Raw genomic sequence first — 14,639 nt, 5'->3', positions numbered from 1 at the left:
GCTCGCTACGTGAAGTACATTGATGACTCCACTCTTGCTCAGTGCTATATGTTGGGCTCTATGACTCCAGAGTTACAAAGACAACATGAAAAGATGGATGCCAGATCCATTCTCCTACATGTCCGTAAATTGTTTGAGGAACAGGGAAGGACTCAACGATATGAGATATCCAAGAGCCTTTTCCGCGCTAGGATGACAGAGGGGACACCGGTTCAGAACCATGTCCTAAAGATGATTGAGTGGATAGAGAAACTCACAGGTCTAGGAATGGTCCTAGAGGATAACTTGTGTGTGGACATTGTGCTTCAGTCCCTACCAGATTCCTTTTCACAGTTCATAATGAATTTTAATATGAACAAGCTTGAGGTGACTCTCCCAGAGCTCCTCAATATGTTGAGGGAGGCAGAGAGTACTATTAAGAAAGAGAAGCCAGTTCTCTACACTGGTGAGACCAGAAAGAAAAGGAAAGCAGAAAGGTCCCTTAAGAAGGGAAAGGGCAAGGGCAAACAAGGTAAAGCAAAGGTTGCTAAGAAAGACCCAACAAAGGACAAAGGCCAGTGCTTCCACTGTGGTAAAGATGGGCACTGGAAGAGAAACTGCAAAGAGTACCTTGCAGAAAGGGCGAAACAAAAGCTTGATGAAGCTTCAGGTACATTCATGATCAGTCTCCATTTGTCAGACTCTTATGATAACACATGGGTATTAGATACCGGTAGTGCTTATCATATATGCAATTCGTTGCAGGTTCTGGCAAGGCCTAGGAGACTAGAGAGAGGCGAGATGGACCTAAAGATGGGTAATGGAGCAAAAGTTGCTGTATTAGCTGTTGGCGAGGTCGCTCTACATCTGCCTAGTGGAGCTTTTATTGCATTAGATGCATGTTATTTTGTTCCTTCTATTATCAAAAACATTATTTCCATTTCATGTTTAACAGTTAGTGGATATAAATTTGTTTTTGAGAACAATGGTTGTTCGATATTATTAGATGATAAGATCATCACGAAAGGAACAGTGCATAATGGTTTATTTATGTTAGACACCACTCCACATATCATGAATGTAAATGTGTCTAAGAGGAAACGAGATGAGGTGAACAATGCATACCTGTGGCATTGTAGGCTAGGTCACATCCATGGAAGAAGGATTCAAAAGTTGCTAAATGATGGATATTTAGATCCATTCGACTATGTACCATATGCAACTTGTGAGCCTTGCATTCGTGGAAAACTGACCAACTCTCCATTTAGTGGAACTGGAGAGAGAGCCACTGAGTTGTTGGAACTCATACATAGTGATGTATGTGGACCCATGTCAACTCATGCCATTGGAGGTTACTCCTACTTCATTACATTTATTGATGATTTCTCAAGGTATGGATATGTGTACTTAATGAAGTACAAGTCCGAGGCCTTTGAGAAATTCAGAGAGTATAAGAATGAGGTGGAGAACCAGACTGGAAAGAGTATCAAAACTCTTCGATCAGATCGAGGAGGTGAGTACTTAAGTACAGAGTTTACTCACTTCCTCAAGGACCATGGGATATTATCCCAATGGACACCTCCTTATACACCTCAGCTCAATGGTGTCTCTGAAAGGAGAAATCGTACATTATTAGATATGGTACGGTCCATGATGAGTTTCGCTGACCTACCCATCTCATTCTGGGGATATGCCCTAGAAACCGCAGCTTACCTTCTGAACAGAGTTCCAACTAAGTCGGTAGTGTCTACACCATATGAGATATGGAAAGGGAAGAAGCCTGATCTTAAGGTTGTTAAGATTTGGGGCTGTTCTGCCCATGTTAAAAGACACAACCCCGATAAGTTAGAATCAAGGACAGAGCGATGCAAATTTGTGGGATACCCCAAGGAAACTTGTGGGTATTATTTCTATCATCTCGAGGACCAAAAGGTCTTTGTAGCTAAGAGAGCAGTGTTCCTTGAGAAGGAACACATTCTTGGCGGAGACAGTGGGAGAATGATAGAGTTGAGCGAAGTTAGGGAACCAAGCTCAAGCACCACTCTACAGCCCGAGTCTGTTCAGGTACCTAATACACAAGTATCAACTTTACGCAGGTCTGATAGAGTATCCCATCCTCCTGAGAGATATGTGGGACATATTAGAGCAGAGGATGTAGAGGATATTGATCCTCAGACCTACGAGGAGGCTATTATGAGTATAGACTCCGGGAAGTGGAAAGAAGCCATGAATTCTGAGATGGATTCTATGTACTCCAATAAGGTTTGGAACCTAGTTGATGCACCCGAAGGTATTGTACCCATCGGTTGCAAGTGGATCTTTAAGAAAAAGATCGGAGTAGATGGAAAGGTAGAGACCTATAAAGCAAGGCTAGTGGCTAAGGGGTATCGTCAAAGGCAAGGTGTTGACTACGACGAAACTTTCTCACCCGTAGCAATGCTAAAATCCATCAGAATTCTATTGGCTATTGCAGCACACTATGATTATGAGATCTGGCAGATGGATGTGAAAACCGCATTCCTCAACGGGAACCTGGAGGAGGAGGTGTATATGATGCAACCTGAGGGATTCGTGTCCAAGAACTACCCAGATAAGGTGTGTAGGTTGCTTAGATCCATTTATGGACTAAAGCAAGCTTTCCGAAGTTGGAACATAAGATTTGATGAGGCAATCAGATCTTATGACTTCGTTAAGAACGAAGATGAGCCTTGTGTGTACAGAAAGGTAAGAGGGAGCGCTATCACCTTTTTGGTGTTATATGTGGATGACATCCTCATCATTGGGAATGACGTAGGAATGCTATCCACAGTAAAGACTTGGTTATCTAGACACTTCTCCATAAAGGACTTAGGGGAAGCATCTTATATCTTGGGGATTAGAATCTATAGAGATAGATCCAAGAGGATGCTTGGCTTGTCCCAGTCCAGGTACATAGTAACCATTGTCAAAAGGTTTGGCATGGAAAATTCCAAAGGGCAAACATGAATATGATACCTTATGCTTCAGCAATAGGGTCTATCATGTATGCCATGCTATGTACTAGGCCTGATATAGCGCATGCTCTGAGTGTCACGAGCAGGTATCAGGCGGATCCAGGCTTGGAGCACTGGAAAGCAGTAAAGTGTATCCTTAAGTACTTGAGAAGGACTAAGGATCTTTTACTAGTATATGGAGGCAATAGCCTTAAGGTTGAAGGCTACACTGACTCAAGTTTTCAGTCTGATGTCGATGATAGCAAGTCGAATTCAGGATATGTGTTTACCTTGAATGGAGGAGCAGTGTGCTGGAAGAGTTCCAAGCAAGATACCACTGCTGACTCGACCACAGAGGCGGAGTACATTGCTGCATCAGATGCAGCAAAGGAGGGAGTCTGGGTGAAGAAGTTCATCACAGATTTGGGAGTCGATACAGATAGCGACAAGTCGACTTCCTTATATTGCGACAACTATGGGGTGATTACTCAAATAAGGGAACCCGGGTCTTATCAGAAGTGTTCTGAGGAGGTTCCAGCTTATAAGAGAGATCGTGACCCGAGGAGATGTAGCAGTGGAAAAAGTTCCATCCGAAGATAACATTGCAGATCCACTGACAAAGCCGTTGTCTCAGATTGTCTTTGAGCGTCACAGGGGTCTGATGGGGATCAGACACATAGGTGATTGGCTTTAGGTCAAGTGGGAGATTGCTAGTCATAGGTGCCCAGCAAGCCAATCACGTGAGTGATGGCACGTGTGACTTGATACAGAATCTTTTTGCTTATTATATTTTGGCGTATATCACTTTATAACTATTGCATAAATGCATATATATTGTGATGTCCTTGGATTTGTGCAATGGGAATCGGATCGTGATGAGATCACGATAATGAGATCGATTCACCTTTAAATACATATCCTAAATAATCCCGGTCATAGGTTACTCGAGAGGGACATCGTGATAACCGGATAGACTGGTGTGCTGTATACCCGTCCATATGATGGATGCAGCTGGTCTCATAGCTGCTCGTGTAGGGACACTAGGGATACAGTACAGGTGCTCATTGTAGAATGAGTTCACTGATTGATCCGCTTACGGAATGCTGGATGGTTGATGATGCCTTATTGTCAGACAGCGATTCCATAGTCCTAGTGGTGTATCTGGTCCTTAGACTTGAGACACCAAGGATGTCCTGTATGAGTGCTCCACTCTTTGATACCAGACTTATAGGTTTGACTGTTCTCAGATCTAGTACAGCTGGTCATTGGGAGTGGTAGTCGACCTTACGAGGGCTATTGAGTGTCGACAGAGGATCATCCACTCTCGGCGTCATGAGAGGAATATCCTATGTGTTCTTGCTCAGACAAATCCCTGGCCAGGGTCATTCGGGTTGAGAGAGAAAGAGTTCTCCGGGAGAATCCGATTAGAGCGAGACTCGAGTAGAAACCGTATGGGTCTGACAGCACCATGCTCGATATACGGTCTCTGGGATATTAGATGGATGAGGGACTATAGGTACATGGTAACTGAGGACAGACAGGTCCAATGGATTGGATTCCCCTGTATCGTCTGGGGACTACGGCGTAGTGGCCTAGTACTTCCGTAGTCGATGAGTCGAGTGAATTATTACAGAGATAATAATTCACTAAGTTAGAAGGAGTTCTGACAGGTATGACTCACGGCCAGCTCGATATTGGGCCTAGAGGGTCACACACATATGGTAGGCATTGCGATGAGTAGAGGTTCGGATATGAGATATCCGACGGAGCCCTTGTCTTATTGGATGCAGATCCAATACCCACTAGGGAAAGGACCCATTAGGGTTTTGACACGGGATCTCTATAAATAGGAGGGATTCACAGCCTCATAGGCTAGAGTCTTTGCTTGCCCTTCCTATTCTCCTCTCCCTCTCCACCTCAGAGTAGGCCTGGAGTTTTGAGGAGCGTCGTCGCAACCCTGCTGTGTGGATCACCGCTAGAGAGGAGGACGCTTGACCTCCTTCACCCTCTCCTAAGGATCTGCAAGGAAACAGGGATATACGATCTCCCTAGGTAACACAATCTCTATACGCAGTTTTGTGTTTTGCGGATTTTGCGCACCAATCTTCGCACGACGACGAACATCTTTTTGGGAATCTGGGATTTTGTTTTTCTTGTTCTTCCGCTGCGCATATGATGTCGCCCCCTCAATGATTTCCCAACACGCACACCCCGGCAGCCCGCGGTCCCGCTCGCCCCCATCGATTGCGCGTGGCCGTTCGCGCAATGGGGTCTGGACCTGCTCGGACCTTTCCCGCCAGCCTCGGGACAACGGAAGTACATCATCATGGGAGTGGATTATTTCACGAAGTGGGTCGAGGCCAAACCATTGGCCACGATCACGGAGTGGCAAATGGAGAAATTCGTGTGGAGGAACCTGGTGACCCGGTTCGGCTTGCCCAAAACCATCATTATGGACAACGGGCCTCAGTTCGCCAGTAGAAAGTTCCAGGAATTCTGCGTGGGCCATGGAATCCAGCTGAAGTTCAGTTCGGTGGCTCACCCTCAGACGAACGGGCTAGCAGAGGTAACCAATCGGTCCATTTTGGACGGGCTCAAAAGAAGAGTATCCGCAGCCCGATCGGCCTGGACGGACGAACTCCCGAGCATCCTCTGGTCATTGCGCACCACTCCCAAGACCACGACTGGAGAGTCCCCGTACAGCCTGACGTTCGGAACCAAAGCTGTCCTGCCGCCCGAGGTAGCCATTGCCACCCTACGGACGAGAAGCTATGACGAGCAAGTCTCGAACGAAGGGCTGCGAGCCAGCCTTGACGCACTTGAAGAGCGACGCGCCGACGCGTAACTGAAGGATCTCACTTATAAAAGAGCTGTCACCAGGGTCTACAACAGGAAGGTACGACCCCGACCAATTAAGTTAGGCGACCTAGTCCTGCGCAGGACCGAGGTCAGCAACCCGACCCGGGCAAGGGGGAAGCTAGCCCCCAAATGGGAGGGGCCTTATCGGGTTGTCGAGATAGTCCGACCAGGTACATGCCGACTCGCGACAATGGACGGTTCTCCTTTGCTGAGAACATGGAACGTCCAGAACCTTAAGAAAATTTTCGTCTGAATAAAGAGGCCCTTCATCTAGGGGAAGAAGTTTCCTCTAAGGAAAGAGGAAGAAGTCGGGCAAGCCACGACAAGAGAAATTCTTCCTCGTTTTTCGCCGAAGACGTGGAACGTCCAAAGCCTTAGAATTTTTCGCTTAAGGAAGAAAAGTTTTTCGTCCGGGAGGAAGAAACTTTTTGCCTAAGGGAAGAAAAAGACGAGCAAATCCATGAGAGAAGACAAAACCTTCTTTTATTTCAAGAAAAAGACAGCTTACAAGACCTGACTCCGACTTACAGGACCCAACCTCCGACCCACAGACCGACCAAGACAAAACACCTCTCTCATTCCTTCGGGGTGTCCAGCTGGTCGTCGAAAGGAACGTCCTCGGGCATATCCACCTCAAGATCCTCGGGATGGGAGGTAAAAGGGTCCTCCTCCACCTCAAGGCCCGGGTGGCGCGAATGGAAGCGGGCCGTGGTAATCCGATATCCATATTCAAAAGAAACCCGCCCCGTACGCGTCAGCCCGAGTTCGAACCCCTCGAACTTCTTGTAAGTCGTGATTAATTCTTGGTCCTTCTCGGGTCGGAGACGAGCCTCCTCGGCAAGCGCCTCGGAGGCCGCCCTCACCTCCGCCTTTGCCTCCTCTAGCTTTTTGCTGAGGGCGCCCGCCTCCGTCTTCAACAAACGAAGCTCGGTTCGCTCCAGCCTTATGGTCTTATGGAGGTCGTTATTCAGGCTCTTGGACGCCTCGAGCTCCGACTTGAGGCGAACCGCCTCCGCCTCTGCTTCCGCCGTGCGCTTCCCAACAGTCGCCACGGCCTCTAGCCCAGCCCCGGCTCGTGCCTCCTCGACCTGACGGCAGAGCTCGGCATTGCGCCTGATAAGGTCCCCGATGACCCGGCCAGCGTCGCGCACCCTGTCCATCAAGGCCGTCGCGTAATGGAGACCCTGTAGAAAAAAGAGTCGGGTCAAGAATAACAGCGTCAGGGGAGCAACCCCGAGGAGGGAGGAGAAGCACTTACCCATACCAAGGACCTGGCGGACTTATCGAGGAGAGCCCCCAAGGGCTGAGTGTACAGGTCCCGAGCCACATCGGGATGTAACGCCCTCGGAGAAAGGCCGCGGAGGAGTCCCCTCCGGCCCACACCTTGTCCCCCCGGGACAAACCCCCCCAGCGAGCGACCAGGGGATCGCCTGCCTCCCCGGTCGGGATCTCGCCCACCATCCGCGCCAGGAATGGCTCCTCGTCCCTGGTGGTTAACCGGCACAGGTCGCGCACGCTGGGAGGGCGAGGGCCCTTCCCAGCCACTTGTTGGCTGGACCCAGCCTCACCTCGACAAGGAGCCGCTTCAGCCCCCGTGGGAGCCGCTGCCTTGGCCTTCTTCCGAGGGCGCTCGGCCTCAACCTCCAGCGGGGCACCCTCTTAGCCGGGCAGTGGGACGACCGGCGTCGCTGAGGGCAGAGTCGGAGGCGCCTGATCGCCTAGGAGTGACCGGAGATTCACCATCTCTGCAGGAAACGGGGAAAGCATGTCAGCACCAAGATTAAACCCTGGCACGTCCGAATTAAACACTACTAACATACCCCGAGGCATCGGACTAAGGCCCGCCTCGACCAGCCACCGCTCGGTCATGCTCCGGAGAACCTGGGAGCTGGGGAGGACCTCCTTGAGCCTCCCTAGATCTCGATGCTCTGCCTCGCTCAGGGTCGGAACGGTATTATCGTTCGCCTTGGCGGACCACCGTACTCCGAAGCCCCAATCCCTCGCCCGACTAACATAAAAGAATATCTCCTTCCACCCTTTGTTGTTAGAAGGGGCCCCCCCAACTCGGAACCCCATCCGGGCGGATAGAAAGTATCCCCCGGACCCCTTGGAGAGGCGGTAACAAGAACGAAACAGGTTGAGGGTAGGGGTGATTTTGGCGTAGTGGCATTCCCCCAGGAACACCACCAGGTAACGCCAGGAGTTCGGCGCCACCTGGGACGACGAAATTCGCTAGAAGGAAATACAAGACACGATGAAGGGATGAAGAGGAAGGCGTAGACCCGCCTCCAGGACGTCTAGGGTCAGCGCGAAACCCTGCGGAACTAGGTCATACGCCCGTTGTCCCGGTTCAGGGGCACTAAGGATGTGGTCCTCCGGGATACCATAGCGCTCCTGGAGTCCCCCCAGTAGTGACCCACTCACGGTGGAGTCGTGGTCGTGCGGCCACATCAAGGCCTCCAGGGCCCGTGCCGCCTCCCCATCAGAGGATTCGACAGGAGACGTCGGAAGACGTCCCCCCTCAGCCGCACAGGAAGGGGAAGAAGGAGGGGGAGAAGAAGACGACATCACGACTGACCTTAGCGGGGAGGAGGTATGAGGAAAGGAAGGACGACCCAGGAAGCGGGGAAGAAAACAGAAAAGGGGACGGCGGGACCTGAAGAAGGAGACTCAGCGACAAAAGATAAAATCGAGGTCGGGCGCCCGCTATTTAAAGGAGATATCCCGCCAGAACCAGCGCCCGTTCGCCTCCCGAGAATGGGCGGCAGCCCACCCCTGCACGTGCGCAACCGTCACGTCGCACCAAAAGACGCTCCGCCTTAATGAAAGCCTGACGTGGCAACCCCACTGAAGCGGCAGCGCATTGACGCTTCGATCTCAACGCCCGAAAGCGTGCGGCAAAAGCAACCAGCTCCCCCTCAGAAAATAGGCCAAAAACGGTAATTTTCCACCCCCGCTACTGCTAAATGGACAAGGAGGAAAAATGGCATAAGCAGCTCCTTGGCTCCATGCCACCCAGACCACACCTGCGCGGCTAGCCCGCTTGCGTCGTGCTCCTCGACTCCATGCCACCCGGACCACACCTGCGCGGCCAGCCCGCCTGCGTCGTGCTCCTCGGCTCCATGCCACCCGGGACACACCTGCGCGGCCAGCCCGCCTGCGTTGTGCTCCTCGGCTCCATGCCACCCGGGACACACCTGCGCGGCCAGCCCGCCTGCATCGTGCTCCTCGGCTGCATGTTCCCCCGAGGCCACACCTGCGCGGTCTGCCCGCCTGCGTCATGTTCCTCGGCTGCATGTTCCCCGAGGCCACACCTGCGCGGTCTGCCCGCCTGCGTCGTGCTCCTTGGTTGCATGTTTCCCGAGACCACGCCGGCGCGGCTTGCCTGCCATGTTCCACGGCCGAAACCACGACCCTCGCTCGAGTTCCCGATTGAGTTGCGCTCCCGGGCAGCACACCGCCCGAAATCACCGATGCACGTCCAACCCTCCTTAGCCGCTAAAACTCAAACACCCCCGTCAACAAACCGGAAACCGCCCGGCAGGCACAGTTTCTCAAAGCCAAAGCCATGCCTCGGACCTCCCCTCACATCAATCGAGGCGTAGCTTCCTTCGGGGGGGGGGGGGGAGGGGGGGGGGGGGAGAATATGATAGGGATAAAAATGGCGACCAGGTGCGCCATGACATCATCCACCCCTGGACGGCACACTGCCCCAGGGAGCGAGCATTAACACCGATGTAATGTGCACCCACGCCCACCGTACCCAGACGACCTCACCGTCTGACCCCGCACGACCGGTCGAGGCAGGGGAAGGCGTCGACCGAGGCTCGCCATACCCTGCGGCAGCTCAGCCTTCCACGCAACGCCCACGACAACGACAGACACCATCAAAGGTACGGCCCCGCTCCGACGGGATGGCACATCAGGTAACATCAAACCTACCTATAAATGCCCCCGGGCTCCAAACGAAGAGGGATAGAGAGACACTTCTTCACTAAAAAACTCCCTCCACATCATCTAACTTGATCGTCGGAGGGGTTGGGCCGAGCTTCCGACCCGACCTGTGTGTAGGTACAAGGGCGGGGTTGCATCTTCCCGGTGCCACGGAAAAGCTTCACTCCCGACGTAACGTCTCGATCGGACCATCGTAATCGGCCACCTCAGCAGTCTCGAGGAACGCCGTACAAGATCCCCGCGTATTCGGACCCGAACCAAGCCGCATCGACCCCGAGGCCACGACATAAAGTTGTTTCCCACAACACCACTGATTGAGTCAATCGTCTTTGGTAGCACACTTCTACTTTGATTATTAATTTCAACAAGAACGAAGAATAAATCATCCAAAAAGCATCATTTTATAAACAAAAATATTATCAACTTACATTTAGTCAGTTAGCCATTTCAAATAGAGACTACAACAATCAACATAATAATTATCAACATTAGACGAAATATTTAGAACATCATCGTATTATTTTTGTTCATATACAAAAGAATATTATAGTATATCTGAAAAGAAAAACACTATAAATGGGTCATAATATAAACTCTTGTAATTCTTACTGCTACTGCATACAATGCCAATAAATGGACATGGATATAATTTGCATTGAGATATATGATATAAGTCATAAAAAGTCAGTTATAGTATTTTGAAATATCATTACAATATTTTTGTTCATATATAAAAAAATACAATAATTGAAAAGAAAAACACTTTGAAGGGGTCAAGATACAAATTCTTATGGTTCTTTCCTTTGCATATAATGTCAACAAAAGAATATGAGCATAATTTGCATTGAGATGTTTGTTACAAATTATAAAATGTCAGTTACAATATTTTTCTTCATATAAAAAACATTGTAAGAAGTCATGATATAAATTCTTGTGATTTTTTCCATTGCATATTTACATAGTTATGATATTTTAGAACATTGTTACAGTATTTTCGTTTATACACAGAAAACACTATAAAGGGATCATGATATAGATTCTTGTCATTCTTCCCATTACATACAATATCAACAAATGGATATGAATATAATTTGTATTGAGGTGTTTGATATATATATATATATATATATATATATATATATATATATATATATATATATATATATCATAAAAAGTCAATTTAATGTTTTGAAATGGCATTACAATATTTTTATTCATATAAAAATATTATATTTAAAAAAAAATACTATAAAAGGGTCTGATATAAATTGTTGCATTCTTTTTATTGTATATGATGCCAACAAATGAATATTGACATTGGGGTGTTTGTTACAAGTCACATAAAAGAAAAAGAAAAGTCAGTTATAGTGATTTAGTACATATACAGAAATTATTGTATCTGAATAGAAAAATATTATAAATGTGTTATCAACCTAATTTTCTAATTCTATCAAGCATATACAATGTCTACATTATAAGTACATTGCATATATCAACATATTCTTTCACATACAAAACCTTATTAAAAGGAAAAAATGATGAAAACGTTGTAAAAGGTGGAATACACTTATATTTTACAAGGGGTTGAATGGTAATATATTTTACATGTATGAGACAAGTCCTCAAACACAATAAGGACTCTCTTAGATGGGAGGGGAAACTGAGATTGAAAAACCAGCTTAAAAGATAAAAAAAAAACATTATGAGCCAACAAACACATTATGTTGAAGATTTTGGATGAATACTTGCAATCCTAAACAAAATACCTTTCATGTCTTAGAGGTATAAATGGGAGGGGTGATTGAAATGACTTCTTAGGAGCAGTAAGGGGAGAAGGAGGGAGAGATTAAAGGTGAGAAGAGAGAACCACCGCGTAGATTGGATCATGCTATTGCTTAGATCGATCCATTCAAGTATACTAGTGCGTCGATCTTGTAATTAAAATATTAAAAATAACTAATTACAAGAGGTAATATATAATTATTCATGATAAAAAATGTTATCAATTCCAAAAACCTTTCACAGTAATATATAATTAGTTTTTTTTATCATGACTAATTATATTGAGACTAATTATATATTACTGTGAAAGGTTTTTGGAATTGATAACATTTTTTATCATGAATAATTATATATTACCTCTTGTAATTAGTTATTTTTAATATTTTAATATTTATATTTTTAAAAAGTATATTAAGATCTATATACTTATGTGAAATATTACGATTTTTATATAAGATTAAAAAATAATTTTATAAAATTAAAAAATAAAAAATTATTAAAATAACAGACTTAAATATTTCACTTTTTTAAGTATAAAGATCTCAATATAATTTTTAAAAATATAAAATTAAAATACTAAAAATAATTTTTAAGAGATAATTTATAATTATTTTTATTTATCAGAATACAAAAAATATAAAGTACCATATGGGAAAAACAAAAACAGAAAAATACTTTTCCAAAAAAGAAAAAGAGAGTTTTTTTTAGGAAAATCATCCTTTAATATTGAGAGCTACCAATTTAATAGTGCAAGTAACATAGAACGTGTTGAACCCAATTAAAAGCTGCCTAGATTCAATTTAATTCGATTGAACCGAGATAAAAAACCGGAATAAATCGATCGGTTGCCGTTCTTAGGCCAAGAATCGAACCGGTTTATTTCGACCTTTTGGGTGTCACACACGTGGCCCGACCGAAAGCATCGACCGGGGTTGGTGTCGTAAGCCCTCTCGAATCAAATCGGGGAGGGCGAACATCGTAGATGTTGGAGCAGCAAAGAAAATAATTCAAAGGAGCCAAGATCTGATTGCTGGCGTCGTGTAGATCTCCAGCGGCAAACCCCTTCGATCAATAGGTGTGAACAATCTTCAATCTGCGAATTTCCATATTGTTCCCCCAAAATCAACCCTAGATTTCAATTTTGCTTCTTCTTTTTTTTCACCTTTTATTGTGATTTCGGTTCCTTATTGAGTGTTACATGTTGATGCCCATTTATCTTTTCGTAGGAAGATTCAGAATCGCTACCTTCGATTGTTAATCTTCGAGTGCGTATTCAAGAGCTCAAGTTATACGTTTTAACGCTCTTTCGAAATTGAAATTTGTTAGACTGGAGGGTTTTTGGTCTGTCATATGATTCTTGATTAGTGGCCTTCTTTATTTGTGTTAGATTCTCGCAGGGGTGACTATCTAATTATCAAAAGTTTGGTCTTTTGGGTACACGGCTTGGTGCAATGCATTCGATTTCTCATTTGGGACTATATTGAATGATCTCTGTCCGACATTTAGCACTGGGATTGTTGTTTCGGGGCTGTGGGATAGTATATCTCACACTTACATCAAGGAGTAGATTCTGAGTTGTTTGGGAATTGCTCTGAGCCCTTTATTTATAATTGTTGAGTTGATTGCATAGAGATGGGAAAGCCACTCGTTTACAAAATATGGGAAAAACCTGCTAGTAGTTGTATCATCGAGACATGCTCCTCGATTTGGGTCTACATTCAGAAGAAGAACATTGGCTACAGAAATGTGGGCTTGAGCTATGAATTGGCGGTCGAAGGACAATATTGGAGGTTCATTACATCCACATTCTCCCACATCAGTGTGGTGCTTTTAGTCTTCAACATGAGCATACTTTAGAGCCTTGGGGTGGAGGAACAGTTGGGCCACTTGGGCCTCTGTGTCGAGTTCTATCTCCAGTACACTCTTGTTTAGGTGGTGCTATCGGGTGTGTTGGTTCTCTTGACATACCATGTTCTGATTCAGAAATTTAAGCTAGATTACTTCAGAAGAGTGACGACTGTTGGTTATTCATGTGTGGTCTTCGGGTGTATGACAATCCTGGTGGTGAAGCAGCCATCTTCGAAGCTGAATCTATTTGGAGTTCCAGCTTTGCGGCCTTTGAATCGTTGATCTTCACAGCCATAATTGTACCCCAAGCAAGTTTCATCGGCCACTTATCAGGTATTATTGTTGGTTACTCAATAGCCTGGGCGTTGATTCATGGCATGAATAGTTACTGGGCTGTTTCAATGCTTGGATGGCTTATACCCATGTTTATACTGAGCCTGAAGTGCGTTGGGGTTTTGGCCTGACCTTTCTTGAGATCGAGCCTGTTACAGATTCTTCACTTCCTGATGTCGGCTTTGTTTCATCTGGTAATGGCCAAACTCTGCAGATGAATATTGTACCTGGTAGAGGTGCAGAACTTGTGTAACATTTGGATTCATTATTGTGCCAAGATGATTGGTGGTTACGTAGCATTGCTTGCTTGGAATACCCAGGAGGAAGCATAATTTTCTTACACTATAAGATTGTCATTCATCTAGATGGTAGAGAATTCCAATTATAAGCATTGTTAGGGTTGGAGCACGATTTTTTTGCAAAAAGAGTTGGGTATACTTCAACTATTTCATGTTCTTGTAAAAACTGTTTTTTGGAGTTGACATGACTACATGTAGACTGGAATATCATCTTTCAATTGTTTCACTATGAATCTGGAACATACGTTTGTCAGATCATATGTTTTTGTCAAAATAGAAACATTTGGTTTCTTATATTGGATCCATTTGTTGGCATACTTCACTACAACTAGCCAAAATTTTCATGAAGGATGCATATCATATATGTACTTTGTTTCATTCTGTGAAGTGTACAATATCTTAAAGTTGATGAGCATCTCTTGTGAGCTAAAACATTAATGCATTTGTTTACTAGCCAATTAATTAATTATTAGTATGAAAGTTCAGGTTTGATAGGCAATGACATCTCCTGGTGTCAGAGAAGCTGAGTTAATCTGGAGCATTCAATCCTTTGATTATAGGGGGTTATCAATGGAGATACTTTGTTTCATGGTGGTCTCTTAAAACATGGAAC

The 14,639-nt window shown here is 45.7% G+C and overlaps 1 pseudogene; it reads left to right on the top strand.

Moving 5' to 3' along the window:
• The first annotated feature begins 12,461 nt into the window (after positions 1–12,461).
• Positions 12,462–14,331, top strand: LOC135597339 (RHOMBOID-like protein 13; annotated as a pseudogene).
• The last annotated feature ends 308 nt before the right edge of the window (positions 14,332–14,639 follow it).

This window comes from Musa acuminata, chromosome BXJ1-11, assembly GCF_036884655.1.
Source record: "Musa acuminata AAA Group cultivar baxijiao chromosome BXJ1-11, Cavendish_Baxijiao_AAA, whole genome shotgun sequence".
Taxonomy (NCBI): Eukaryota; Viridiplantae; Streptophyta; class Magnoliopsida; order Zingiberales; family Musaceae; genus Musa; species Musa acuminata.
The sequence above is the reverse complement of the archived record's forward strand: the minus strand, read 5'-3'. Positions and strand labels throughout refer to the sequence as shown.